We start from the raw sequence: 14,500 nt of genomic DNA, 5'->3' as shown, positions 1-14,500 counted from the left end.
GCCCAACTATCCTGCAGGTACTAGGGAGGCAAGGTAAGCAGATCTATTATGTACACTAAGTTCAATGTCAGCCTGAAATTCATCCTGAGACTATTATTTCAAATAAAAAAGAGAGAAAACAATATTTGAAAATGAAAATACATTTAATTAAGCTATTTATTTATTACAATTTATTCCCTTTCTATCATGGCTGTATCCCCTTACAAGTCCGACCATTCCCACCCAGCCTCCCAATCTCCCCCTTGCACCTTCCCTAGTCTACATATAGGAGACTACGGAAAAATCAAAAACAATGGTTAAAACATAAATTATTAATAAAAACTGGAAACATATTCACATATTTATCCAGTGTGACTAATTTTGAACAGTGATAAATATATAACGTTATGCCGTTTCTTTCTTTCCACAGGTAATATTTGCTAATTGAAGACATAGTAAAGTATTTAATTGCAAGCTTATGCAAACAGTTCTCAGAGGGTTCCCAGTTCCCAAGGAATAAGACCATGGAAGCTACCGTGGAGGAATCCTAAATGTGGGCAAAGAGAAGGGTGGAGAGAGAGAGAGAGAGAGAGAGAGAGAGAGAGAGAGAGAGAGAGAGAGAGAGAGAGGACAAACGGAAAACAGAGAAAGAGAAGAAAAGAATACAGAAGAAAATAAAATATCTGGGTACCTCTGGGAGAGGGCAGAACGATTCTACTGGACTGAAAATTTAAGGGTGGAGGTGGGGAACAACAATCTTACCCTTTAGAAGGTAGGGACTGAAGGATCCTGGGAGAACCTGGAAGCCAGAAAACCTTCTGTCAAAAAGGCACCTCCGCAGCTTGTCTTAGGTGTGAAGTACAATATGTGGTAAAACAATCATACTTTAGGTTTAATAGGTTTAGAGAGCAGAGATACACAACTAAGTAATCTCTCCAAGCCATACATTAAAAACTTCCTGCCTATAAGTTGCTCCGTCATTCTCAGCTTATTTCTCTCCTGCAAGGTATTCAAAGAATGACATAATGCTATTAAGTAGAAAATATCTCATCTAGGGGAATAGGTCTTTTCCTCAATGACATTCAAGACCAGATTAGAATCCCATGGAATCCATTGATTTATTGGATTTTCACCTAAGGAGATATAGGAATGTTTATTCAGAATATCCATAGTCCTGCCAGGCAGAGAGATTACAGGGAAGACAGAGGGGGGAGAGAGATTTAAAATCACTTTGAGACCACCAAGTGGTGACCTGCATGGCATTCTAACTGACATATACACATATCTGAGAAGACAAGGAAAGAGTGAAAGAAGTGGTGAGTTGACCCACCATAGATGAATAGATACAGAGAATACAGTAGGAGGCAGCTTGTCCTCAGGTACAGTCCAAGAATAAATAGCTCTCTAGGACTTTTATCCTTTCTTCAACATCAAAATCGTCCTCCCTTTCTTTAACACCCAAATCTCCTTCTCCATGTTCCTCAGGTCTCTGTAAATGCCTGATTTCTCCAGCCTTCTAATGACATCTGTTTGAACCTCAGGCTCCCCTGACAACAACCTCAACAGCATCTGAAGTCTTCAGCAATCATGGCTCCTAACTGAATGTTTGCATGCATCAGGGGAACAGAATACAATCCATTTCAGAAAAGTTGGTCTTCATGCCTTCAAATTCATTTTCTGTCTTTGCACTAGGCATAATCTCAAAAAAGGATATACCTGACATATGTCTTGGTGGGTTCCCATTGATACCTATTTACCAGCTGTGAGATAAACTCAGTGTGGTGGCTTTGGTTCAGTGGTCAGGCACTTTTAAAGCACTTGTATTGTCAGTTGCTCTCCTGGCCATTTTTTGGATACTTCCATATTTTTGTGAAGATATTGGCTCAGAAACTTCTTCAAGCACCAAGCCTAAGTTACTTTCTTATGTTCTCAATCTTCTCTTTCTTCTGGGTCATCAGGGCTGAGTTAAAGATGAACTTAGGATCAACCTTTCACACCTAAATGCTATTCATCACACTTTCATGGGGCTAAACACATGGCTCAGCACCTAGGAAAACTGGCTGCACATTTTCATTTTCAAACAAATTTTATCATTGAAATTGCCATGAATTCATCAATTATTACATAACAATATGTTTATAATGTGAAAAAAGACAATGTTTTATCGATGTAATATCTCAACTAATCTTATTGGAGCATAAGGGAAACAGAGCTGTAGGAAAGGATTTTGGTGTCCAAAGCTGGAAATGAGACCTCAAATCCTCATATTAAGATGGCCAAATGATATGCAACAAAGTTGTCTCCCACTCTTTACATATCTGATATGGATTAAAACCACATAATCCTGTCATATGCACACACCAGGAGTGTTTCTTTTTAAGTAAATACCCTTGATGTTACATCATCTAGAAACTTTATAGTATATATATATCCTATAGAATGCAGCACTTCAAGATGAAATGACAAATGGATGAGTAGGAGGAACATACAGAATCACAGAACGTCCAATCATATATACATGTTCATATCACATCAAGCTATGCAGTGAGTTGCAATTGATTACTGATTAGACCACTTCATTACATCTCTATGAAACATGAAAACACAAAGCCTTGAATTAACATGTTAAACACATTCATAGGGTTTCACTTCAATAAGATTCATTCATGAACGTGAAGCCTATAGAAATGTAGAAAGGTTTCGATATACTAAAAACATTCACAAGGTTTTCTCTCCAGTATACTTTCTTTCGACGCTTTGAAAAAATGTGACACGCAAAGGGTTTACTGGTTATATTCATAGGGTTTCAGTCCAGTATGAAAACTTATAGCCTTTACGAGATCACAGCAATGTGCAAAGCCCTTACAACATTGAGTATATTCATTGGGTTTCACTCCAGTATGAAATCTGTCATGCCTTTGGAGATCACTGCAATGTGTGAAGGCTTTACCAACTTGATTACATTCACATGGTTTCTCTCCAGTATGTGTTCTTTTATTATTTTGGAGATTTCCGTTTCGTGAAAAGGCTTTCCCCCACAGATCACATTTTTATGGCTTCCCTCCAGTATGTGTTCTTTTATGCACTTTGAGACAACTGGGTTGTGAAAAGCATTTAACACACTGATTACATTCATAAGATTTCTTTGCAGTTTGAATTCTTTCATACCTCTGAAGACCACTACAACATGCAAAGGCTTTACCATATTGATTACATTCGTAGGGTATCTCTCCATCTTTGAAGACTACTGGGTTTTGAAAAGTCTTTACCACATTGATTACATTCCTAGGGTTTCTCTCCAGTATGTTTCTTTTTGTGCACATGGAGATTACCGGATTGGGAAAAGGCTTTACCACAGTGATTACATTTGTAGGGTTTCTCTCCAGTATGTGTTCTTTTATGACTGTGGAGATTACTGACTAGTGAAAAGGCTTTCCCACACTGATTACATTCATAGGGTTTCTCTCCAGTATGTGTTCTTTTATGAAGTTTCAGAGTACCGGTATCTGAAAAGGCTTTCCCACACTGATTACATTCATAGGGTTTCTCTCCAGTATGTGTTCTTTTATGTCTCTGGAGACTGTTACAATGTGCAAAGGCTTTAACACATAGATTACATTTATAGGGTTTCTCTCCACTATGTGTTCTTTTATGTCGTTTGAGAACACTGGTTTCTGAAAAGGCTTTACCACACTGATTACATTCATAGGGTTTCTCTCCAGTATGAGTTCTTTTATGCTTTTGGAGATGTACGTGTTGCGAAAGGCTTTCCCACACTGATTACATTCGTAGGGTTTTTCTCCAGTATGTGTTCTTTTATGCCTCTGGAGATGTCCGTGTTGTGAAAAGGCTTTCCCACACTGATTACATTTGTATGGTTTCTCTCCAGTATGTGTTCTTTTATGCAGTTGGAGACTACTGGGTTGGGAAAAGGCTTTACCACACTGTTTACATTCATAGAGTTTCTCATAAATATGTATTCTTTTCTTTCTGCAAAGATAATTCAGATATGTGTAAACTTTCCCATATTAATTACTCTGATGAATCTTTTTTAAACGATTTATTTACTTATTATTTATACTGTGTTCTGCCTGCATGTTATATGAGGACACAGGATATTATTATAGATGGTCCCAAACCACGATGTGGTTGGTTGAGAAATGAACTCAGGACCCTTGGAAGAACAGCCAGTGCTCTTAACCTCTGAGCCATCTCTCCAGCCACTGATGAATCTTTATGTCAGTGTAAATTATGTTTGCAATTTGGTTTAGTCTTAAAATGAAGTTACATCTTAACCTTTTATCGCTTTCTTTACAGTCATAGTTTCCCCTTGATTGTGGATTTCTGTACCTTACAAGATACCTTTGATGGTAAGAAACTTCATTACATGGCTCACTGATAGCATCATTTTTCTATAAGTCTTTTTTCACATATTTAAAAAGACCTAGAAGGAGTCAGCTTTACCACAGGGACTGCACTCAAAAATTTTCCTATAGTTGTAATTACACTGCATTTATAAAGGGAACCAAAATAAACAAAACAATTTCCACAGGGCCAATAATCATAGCAGGTTTCTGTTGTATGATTTCTTTGGCTATATTTCCATTGAGCGTGGAAATCAATTAATTAAGTATATTAGTTTAATTTTGAACACTCCTCTGTTTTGAGTAGACTTTCTGAAGGTGATAGTTCATAATTCATTCGTTATTAATCATGAATAGATGAATGAACACACGAACAAATATAAATTTATAGTGTTGTCACTATCATGTTTTCTATTGTACACATGTACAGGATAGTTTAGAATGCAATAGTCTATGATGATATGCATCTGGAAAAACCCAACCAGGAAAAGTGGGCATTGCTGGATCCTTCCCAAAAGCATCTCTACACAGATGTAATGATGGAGATCTACAGCATCATCACTTCTATTGAAGAGACAATAAATACTCTTTAACAATTCTCTGCAGAGTGGAGGGAATTTTATGAATGAAGGGGAAGATTGAAAGGGGAGGACAGGAGCTCCACAGGGAGAACAATTGAATCAATATATTTGGGCACAGGGGTCTTTTCTAAGACTAATACTCCAACCAAGGACAATTCACGAATATAACCTAGAACCCCTGCTCAGATATAGCCCATGGCAGCTCAGTGTCCAAGTGAAATTCCCAGTAATAGGAACAGGAATTGTCTCCGATATGAACTCAGTCGCTAGCTCTTTGACTAACCCTTGCTGCAGGCAGAACAGCCTTGGCAGGCCACAAATGAGGACAATGTAGCCTGTCCTGATGAAACCTGGAAAGCTAGAGTCAGACTGAAGAGGAAGGGGGACTCACATATCAGTGGAATTGAAGAGGGGCTTGAGAGGATATGAGAAAGCGAGGGAGAATTGGGAGGTAATGGGGTACAGCTGGGATACAATGTGAATAAACTGTAATTAATATTAAAATATAAATAAAAACAGAAGAACAACAAATGAAACATTTCCACATACACACAATTTTGCTTTTTGTGCTTCAAAGACATGGTTATTATGGTTTCTCCACAACAGTATTCTTGACCTTCATAATTTCCATCTGATTAAACTTCACAACTTTGCTTCAGGCATTTGAGTAACAAAACCTTTGTTATGGAATATTTGCTCATCAGTAGGTTTTGTACACAAAATTATCACCTATTTTATGAGTATGCTGTTTACAATATGAGTGGCGAGAGAGGATCAACAGATAGGGATTTCTACAGAGTATCTGCAACGTGTATATGATTAATGATGTATCATTTATAGAGGAATTTTAATTTAGAACATGGCTGCTCTGTCAAAAGACCCCATCCAAATACCTTCTATGTCAATGTGATCTGGCTAGAATACAAACATGCCTTTAATCCAGGAGACAGAGGCAAGCAGATCTGACTTCAGTGCCAGCCTGGTATAGAGCAATGTCCAGTAAAGAAAAGCTTGCCATAAGGCATGCTGGTACATGCTTTCAATCCCCAACTATGGGTATAAAAATAGCAGGTAGAAGGAAGCACCCATATTTGAAAATGCTGTCTCATTCAGTTTCAGGAAAGGTGACAAATTCAGAAAAATAATTGACTGTATAAGATACATGTATCTCTCATGAGAAGAGAGAGGAAATGAATCTCCCAAAAGTGGTGCTACCAGGAGAGAGAAGGAAGTTTTACTGTGCAGTAATAGGCAGGTTGGAGAGAGAAAACTAAGGTGAAGATCAAATGAAGCAGAGAATAAAAAAGAGCTGAAGATTAGAAAAGACTGATGGAGTTAGTTTGAGACTAAACAAAACAATTTAGAGGTCAGGACAAAAGCCAGATTGAGCAGGAATTCTCAAGGACAGAAAATCTTCTAGGCCAAAAAAAAGAGTGTATGGAACCTAGAAGCTGCCCTGCCCAAGCCTAGGGTGGCAGACAGAGGGGCAGTAATTTTCAGAGATCATAATTTCTAGATTGAGCAAATGTCATTTGTACAGTAATATCTATTTAGCAAGGGGTTCACTGTCTTCTTTTGCATTGAAATGCCTGGCAAACATAAATAATATAATATACCTAACAGTGCAGAACATGGGTTGGGGGAATTTAATGTTCCTTACTACTCTTAAAGTGGTGTTTGACTTTCCATTGTTGGTTTTCTTTAAAATTTCTGGGACACATTAAAATATTTTCGCCTCTGAGATGGCAAGCTGGCTCAGACGTTAAGAGCACTGGCTGTTCCTACAGAGGTCCTGAGTTTAATTCCCAGCAAACACAAGGTGGCTCATAACCACCTATAGTGAGATCCTGTGCCCTCTTCTGGTGTGCAGGTTGAATAATGTATAAATAATGAATAAACAAATGATCTTTAAAAATTTCTTCATAGGCATATTTAGAGAAGCTTCCATGAGTAATTACCTTCCATATCTAGTAGATAGTCGATAATGTTCTTCAGTATTATGCTCTTCCCAATTGTAGCCTGAAATATGGACCAGAAAGTAAATGAGAGAGGATTAAAAATTAGGCAAAATTTAAGTTTCTATATTCAGTGAACCCTAGAAACATACCTGATTTTTTCTTCCTCATTCCAAGTGAACTTATACAAGAACATCAATAAGAAAAGTCAACAGTAACAACAGTTGTCCCCTTTACCTGAATAGAGAAAGAAAATTCACTGTATTACCTATAGCTGTAAGGTGCTTGCAGGTCTCTATCATCACATCTTTGTAGAGACTCTTCTGGGTAGGATCCAGCAAGGCCCACTCTTCCCGAGTGAAGTTCACATCCACATCAGCATAGGTAACTGAATTCTAAATGATCGCAAACATGAGTAGAACAGAAAGCACAATGGTGACAACATTGTAAATGTATACTTCATTGACAATATATTCATATAATTCTGGTGCTTCCCTGACATCTACTGACACAGAAGTTTTGATGTACTCACCAAGTCATTTCAGAAGGAAACTAAATGAGGAGGTTCACCTCATTTCAGCAACCTTTGAATAGAATTCAGCCTTTCAAGCGAAATGGAAATTAACAAACGTAAAGAAAGCAAGACATGCAAATAGATGAAAAGTACGGAACACAGATCACAGACATTGCATGCAAAATTACTACCTAAAAACAGGGGCAAACAGGAAGTACTGGTTCATAACTTTAATTCCAGCATTTAAGAGGCAGAGGTATGTGTATCTCAGTGAGTCAAGGGCAAGTCTAGTCTCTGAAACAAGTTTCATGACATGCAGAGGTACATTTAAGACCTGAATCCACCACAAAAATCATTCAAATAAAAAAATACTGCAAATTCTGTGATATATCTGAAGTTCCTACAAAGAATTATATATTCAATATATTTCTGTATCTATCTTCCAGAAACCTGAAGTGTCCCAGGTTAAACTGTAATATTAATGAGAGCTTACTAAAAGGGAATGCTTGTTCAAACAGGTACAAATGGACGGATGAAAACATTAGTCCTGGAATAGTTGGTCATAAATGAGCAACATAAGGCAGTTGAGGTGGATCAGCAATGAAAAGCTCTTGTTTGTCTTACCAACAACTGGGCTCAATTGCCAGTGCTTATATGGAGGCTCACAACTACCCATTATTCCAAATTCTGAAGTTCTGAATCCAGCTTCTGACTATTGTTAGGATCACGTACATATGAGGTGCCTAGTAACACATACAGACAAAATACTACTCACATTCACTCAGTTAAAACAAAACAAATACATGAGACAGGAAGAACGAGACACACCTGCAATCCAATGACTCACAAATCTCAGTCAGTATTAATGTTATGAATACAAGACATCCTGAGAAACAGAATATACTCTCTGCCAAATATAAGAATTCAGTGGACTCAGAAGGGGGAAGGGAGAAGATGAGGGAGGGAGGGGAGGATTGGGAGGAAAGAGGTAGTGGGATGCAGCTGTGATACAAGTGAATGTATAAAATTATTTAAAAATAAAAAATATTAATAAAAAACTAAATAAATACAATAAAAATTAAAAAAAAGAATTCAAGAGTGGATATGGATGAAGATCAATCAGGATGGTAGCATATGCTTGACATATACAAAAAGCTACATACCACATCACCCAACATAGCAAAAGAAAAACTGCCAGGCATATTGGGCCACATTGAATCCTAGCCCTCTGGAGCCAATATGAGGTGGACTTCTAAGTTTGAGGCTGGGATAGATTGCATTCCTACATCTAGGACAGCCAAATCAACACAAAAAACTTGGTCTTCAAAAACAATAAAATTAAAAATGTAAAACCCTCAGGATACGAAAATAGATTAGCAATGAATAGCAATTTCTTTGACTCTTTCTTGTGATTTAGAGATAGACTGGATAACAATGAAGACCATGTGAGCACTGAAGGAAACAGAATGATCAGTTTCAATCATAAGACAGTAGACAGAAACAAAAGGAAATGGTTTGAGATCATAGACACTCAATCTCCAGTAAGGAATCTAGACAATTTCCTCCTAGAAAACCTTTTATACCTTCCTCCAAAGAAGCACACAAAGAAAAAATAAATGTTCAATGGTATTCTCCTACTTGATTCTGTGGACCTTTGCCACTCTCTGTTACTGAAGACTCAATTCTCAACGCCCCTAGCACTCTAAAAGAACAGCAGTGGCAGCTCCCCTTTCCTGTGTCCAAGTCTCCCGTGGATTACACACTTCCACTCTCTGTTCTGATTCCGGGATCCCACTGCCAAGTCTTCAGGTAAACCATAGGCCATGCTTGCATAGAGACCAAGGCAGTGTACCAGGGATCTTCTACACTACCTTTGTTACATCACTCTCAATTCTCAGGATCTTCCCGAGTGTTCCAACAGAACACATATGGCACCATCCACTCCATACCATCGCAGCAAGCCTAACACCGTGAATACACTAGCCAAGCAGATCATTAAAAAAGTAACACTCCGCCAACACACTTTCTGAAATTTGAGATAACTAACAGAAAACTAAGAACAAAATCCCCACACAAGAAAAGAGCACTTGCACCTATAATCAATAAAGTAGAAGGAGAAGATGAAGAAACAATGAAACAAAGGGTTGGTTCTTTGCGAAAAACAAACAAGATAAACCCTTACCTAAACTAAATAAAAGACAGAAAGGAAATATCCAAATTAATAGCATCAGCAATTGTATTAAATATTTTTGTTTCTTTAAAATCCCACTCATGTTATGTGAATTTTTTTTTTCTATTATCCCCAGGTGTGGAGCAAGAAGCTGCTTCAGTTTGTCCACAGCTGTTACTTATGATTGTCTCGTGCTCTAGCAGGGCTGTGGTTGTGCCACCTGCACATAGTTTAGTTCTGCGTCTTCTGCAGAGGGTACACATGCAGAGCCATGAGAGGACACTGGGTCTTTGAAGAAGAAAGAAGCTGCTGCTCTTCCTGATGCTGTTCACCCACACTGCTACTCTTTTTGCCATTGCTGGTTTGTGGGGTGCTGGATATCCTGGTGACTAAGAGGTATTGCCCCAAAGATCCTGACCACCCTAATCCACAGGAAGTAGTTAAAGAGACCTCTGTTTCTTTCCCCTCTAGCATTCTCTCTCCTTTACCAATTGGGGGTTTTGGAAGGAATAAGGGTTGTAAGGGGGATATAGGTTTAAGAATCCAAATAAAGGGCTGAAGAGATGGCTTATGTTAGGAGCACTGGCTGCTGTTCCAAAAAACCCAAATCAATGAGATTTAAACAAACAGTGCCATTTGTTGTTTGCTGTTTCAGTGGGGTTCTGGAATCCACACAAGTAAGACAGTTATTGCACTAAAGTACCCAATGAACCCTAATCAGCATTAAGTAGCTGGAAATCTGCATTCCTTGTCTGTACTAACTGTTTTCTCTCCTAACAAGGGGTGGTGAGTGAAAGGGAGGTAGAGGTATTTAAGAACCAAGAATAAAGTAGGTATTTGAAAAAGGAAAGCTTACAGTTTTGCTCTCAGTAATATCAAATATAATTCCTAGTTGAAAAAAAAAAAACCTCATGTCACATTTTTTTGTTCTTTCCATTGCTTAAATTGTGGCATTCCTGCTCATTTCGTTCCAAAGCAATACTTTTGCTACCAAAAAAAAACATCCCATGCCTCAATATTCAGGTCACCTGTGTCTGTGCCCTTACATCGAAATACCCACTACTGTGAGGCTACATCTGAAAGCCAGAACGCATTTAGGTTCTCCTATACATATTTCATCAGAAGGAAGACTATTCCAGAGTCTGGAGATGAACTTCTGGAAGTAACTACGTACATGACTTCAAGGTATACTAAGAGTAATAATAATAAAAACTGCATGGTACTGGCATAGAAATAGGCTGGGTGATCAATGGAAACAAATCAAAGACCCAGAAATAAATCCACACACCCATTCACAATTGCTTTTGGACAAAGGAGCCGAAACCATACAATGGAAAAAGACAGCATCTTCAACAAATAGTGCTGCTCCTAATGGATGTCCATATATCAAAAAAGCAAACAGATCCATATTTCTCACGCTGCACAAAACTCAATTCCAAGTGGAACAAAAACTTAAACATAAAGTCAGATTCACGAAAACTGCCAGAGGAGAAATTGTGTAACTCCCTTGAACTCACTTGTCTACAAGACAACTTCCTGAATAGAACACCTGGAGCTCAGGCTCTAAAAGGTACAATTAAAAAACGGAACAAAAGCTTTGGTAAAGCAATTGACACTATGAACAAGAGGAAATGGCTATCTACAGATTGAGAAAAGGTCTTCACAACCCTCCATCTGACAAAGGGCTAATATCCAGAATTATATTAAAGAAATCAAGAAATTAAACATCAACAGACAAAATAATCCAATTAAAAATGGGACAAAGGCATAGAGAATTCTCAACAGTGCATAAACACTTAAAAAAGGGCACAACATCCTTACTCATCAGGGAACCGCAAATCAAAACTGTCTGTGAGACTCCATCTTACATTTGTCAGAATGACTATGGCCAGAACCTCAAGTAGCAACACATGCTGGCAAGGATGTACAGAAAGGGGAACACTCCTCCATTGCTGTTGGGGAAGCAAATTTATATAACCACTTTGGATATCAATCTGGCACTTTCTCAGAAACCTGGGAAAAGACACACCTAAAGACCCAGCTATACCACTCCTGGGCACACACCTGAAAGTTGCTTCACCATCCAACAAGGACATTCCCTCAACCATGCTCATAGCAGCATCATTTCTACTAACCAGAAACTGGAAACAATCTCTATGCCTCTCAACCAAAGAATGGGTAAAGAAACTGATATTTACACAATAGAATACTACCCAGCCATTAAAAACAAGGAAATCATGAAATTTTCAGGCAAAAGGATGCAACTAGAAAAGATCTTCCTAAGTGACATGACTTAGACCCAGAAAGACACACAGAAAAGACAGTAGTAAGCCTCAAGGACAACATACACAGGACAATGAGATTCCCTTTTAGAGGACAGAGCCTCAGAGTCTCCTCCTCACCAGGGAATCCACACTCAGAAAAGCTGACAGGGCAAGGGTCTCTGCCCAGGGCACCACATACATACTGGCTCACAATCCATCCCACTTCTAACACGTGGAACTCTCCTAGCTCAGCAGACCAGCTTTTCTGGGACTGGCATCAATGAACCCCATGGTCTCCATGGCATGACTTGTGGTCCTGGATATTGATCACTTTAGAAGTACCAGAGAAGAATCTTGGAAAGACTCTGCGAGGTACTTTGTACTGGTCCTCCTTCCTGGTTGTGTAGCTTCCCCAGAGTCCATCATCATTTGCTTAAACCAAGCATTTGGGCCTCAGGGCTCTGGCGGATCCTCTACTGGAGGATTAGAGATAAGGGGAGTCAGACAGCACAAACCATCTCAGCTCTGCCCTAGGGGAGACAGAGCCTCAGCCTAGTAAATTAGTAGTTGAATAAATGTTTCCACTCTCCCAGGGTACATATTTATTTTACAAGTCAAAGGGTGCTGCATGTATACATTTCATTACCCTCTCACTGTCCAATGCAGCCATCTCTACCTCACAGCTGAGAATTCCTGCATCATCCCTCAGTCAAATGCAAACAGTAACAAAAACTGAAGCCTAAAGAAGCCTTGAATTTGAAAGAAAAGAGTAGCAAATAAGGGATGAATGAAAAACTAAAAATTAAATGACATGATTCTTCCTAGGTATCGTGGGGAGGAAATTTATTATCCCTAGAAAGGCACACACACCGGCAAGTACTTCTGGGAGAGCCCAAGGTGAACACATTCCTGAGCCATGGGAGGACAGGGAGGAGAGGAGAGGGGCACGCCAAACTATGAGACTATGACAGTAAATAATAGATGAAATAGAGCAGGTAACCAAATTGGGTAGATAACAGAAAGAAGGGCAGCTGGGTTAAGGGCCTGAGCCCTGGGCTAGAGGACAGTATATGCCAGCCATACCCTGTAAACAGGAAGGGACTCAGCGATGCTGGGAAACCTGGTAGCTAATTCTGCTCTGAACTGTTAAATAGGCACCTCAGCCATTTGTCCCAGGATTTGAGTCTTAACAGTGCCCAGGTCGCCACATCCAGTCTGGTCACAGTCCATCCCACTTCTAACATGTGGGACTCAGACAGCTCAGCATTCCTAAAGCGAGGACAAAGGACCTCACAAGCAGCTGATGCCGGTTTCCATCCAGCCCAGGAAGGACAAACCACACCAGCTCTGGCTCTTCAGCCTCCTACTCCACCACCACGTTGGAGGTGGCGGCCACACACTCACCATGTCGCCTCTTTGGAAGTCGCCTGAAACCCATCACAGGACACAGTAGCTGAGCTCAGACCACTGCAGGCCAAACACTCCACACAGCTCAGCTTCCTAACTGAACCTGCAACAAACCGCCAGGAAAAACCCTCCCCTTCCTCTGATTACAGGCCTCGCCTGGAAGTCCTGTTTGGTCTAGAGCGACATGAGCACCTCCTCTAGGCCACAGTGTGCTGAAGAGACAAAGCATAGTGCTTCCTGGCCCAGGAGGAATGAATGTATGTTTGTTAATTACAAAAGCAATGATGGCCTGGCTTAGGGAGGAAGCTATGCTCAGAGGAGGGACTTTGGATCCATAACTTGAACTTTGGGTCTATATGGGGAGAATCAGGGCCACACCTTTTCCAGATCTGCGGAGATTTCTTTGTCAATAGACTTGTGCCTGTTGTCTACTAGCCTACCCTTCTGTCTTCCAACACTCAGCATGAACTTCCCCTCCTCCTCCTGGAATCAAGTGGGATAGCTTGAACAGCCCATTATTCAACTTGCAGTGGAGTACACAATCTGTCCACAGGAGGAAGGCTACCGAAAATACTAACAATTTAGAAAGATTTTAGGAAACCAAATGACATTGTTATTGTGTGACTTCACAGTGGGGTCAGTGAAACTGCAGCTACTTTTCACCTGGTAGGTATCAGACAACCCTGGGAGAAAAGCAAAAACAAACAAACAAACATACATAGAAAAAACAAAACAAACAAACAAACAAAAAACCCAGGTGATATACAATTTAGAAGAGGCATGTATTCCTCTTGAGAAGGTTAGTTCTTTATTCCTATTAGTTAATGCCTGTGCTCTAGAACACACAAATGTCCAATAAGGACATTTTTTGATCATCTATAACTGACTACCTCACTTCATATTGTTAATGTCAACTACTGTAAAAGCATGAAAGCTTCCTTCTTCTTCTTGCCCATGCTTTTCAGTGCTGTGACTACAAAAGCACTGGATGTTTTTATGTGGGCTTATAATGTAGGCAAGCAACCAACAGTGTAACACAGCTGTACCTTTAAACTACAGCAGTGATTACCATAGCAAGATATCCCTATGGTTTCCATAGCGGCATTCATATCTTGATGGTAACTAACACCTGTTCAGTTGAACTGAAGGCCCAACAAAGAAAATGGAAAACATATCTGGTATAAGAAACCTAGCCAGGTACTCCAGGACAGTGAAGTCATAGATCTTAGAAAAAGAACCTACAGCATTCAACTTAATAAACCACAA

This window comes from Meriones unguiculatus (assembly GCF_030254825.1).
Source record: "Meriones unguiculatus strain TT.TT164.6M chromosome 13 unlocalized genomic scaffold, Bangor_MerUng_6.1 Chr13_unordered_Scaffold_54, whole genome shotgun sequence".
NCBI classification, from domain to species: domain Eukaryota; kingdom Metazoa; phylum Chordata; class Mammalia; order Rodentia; family Muridae; genus Meriones; species Meriones unguiculatus.
Note: the sequence above shows the minus strand (reverse complement) of the source record.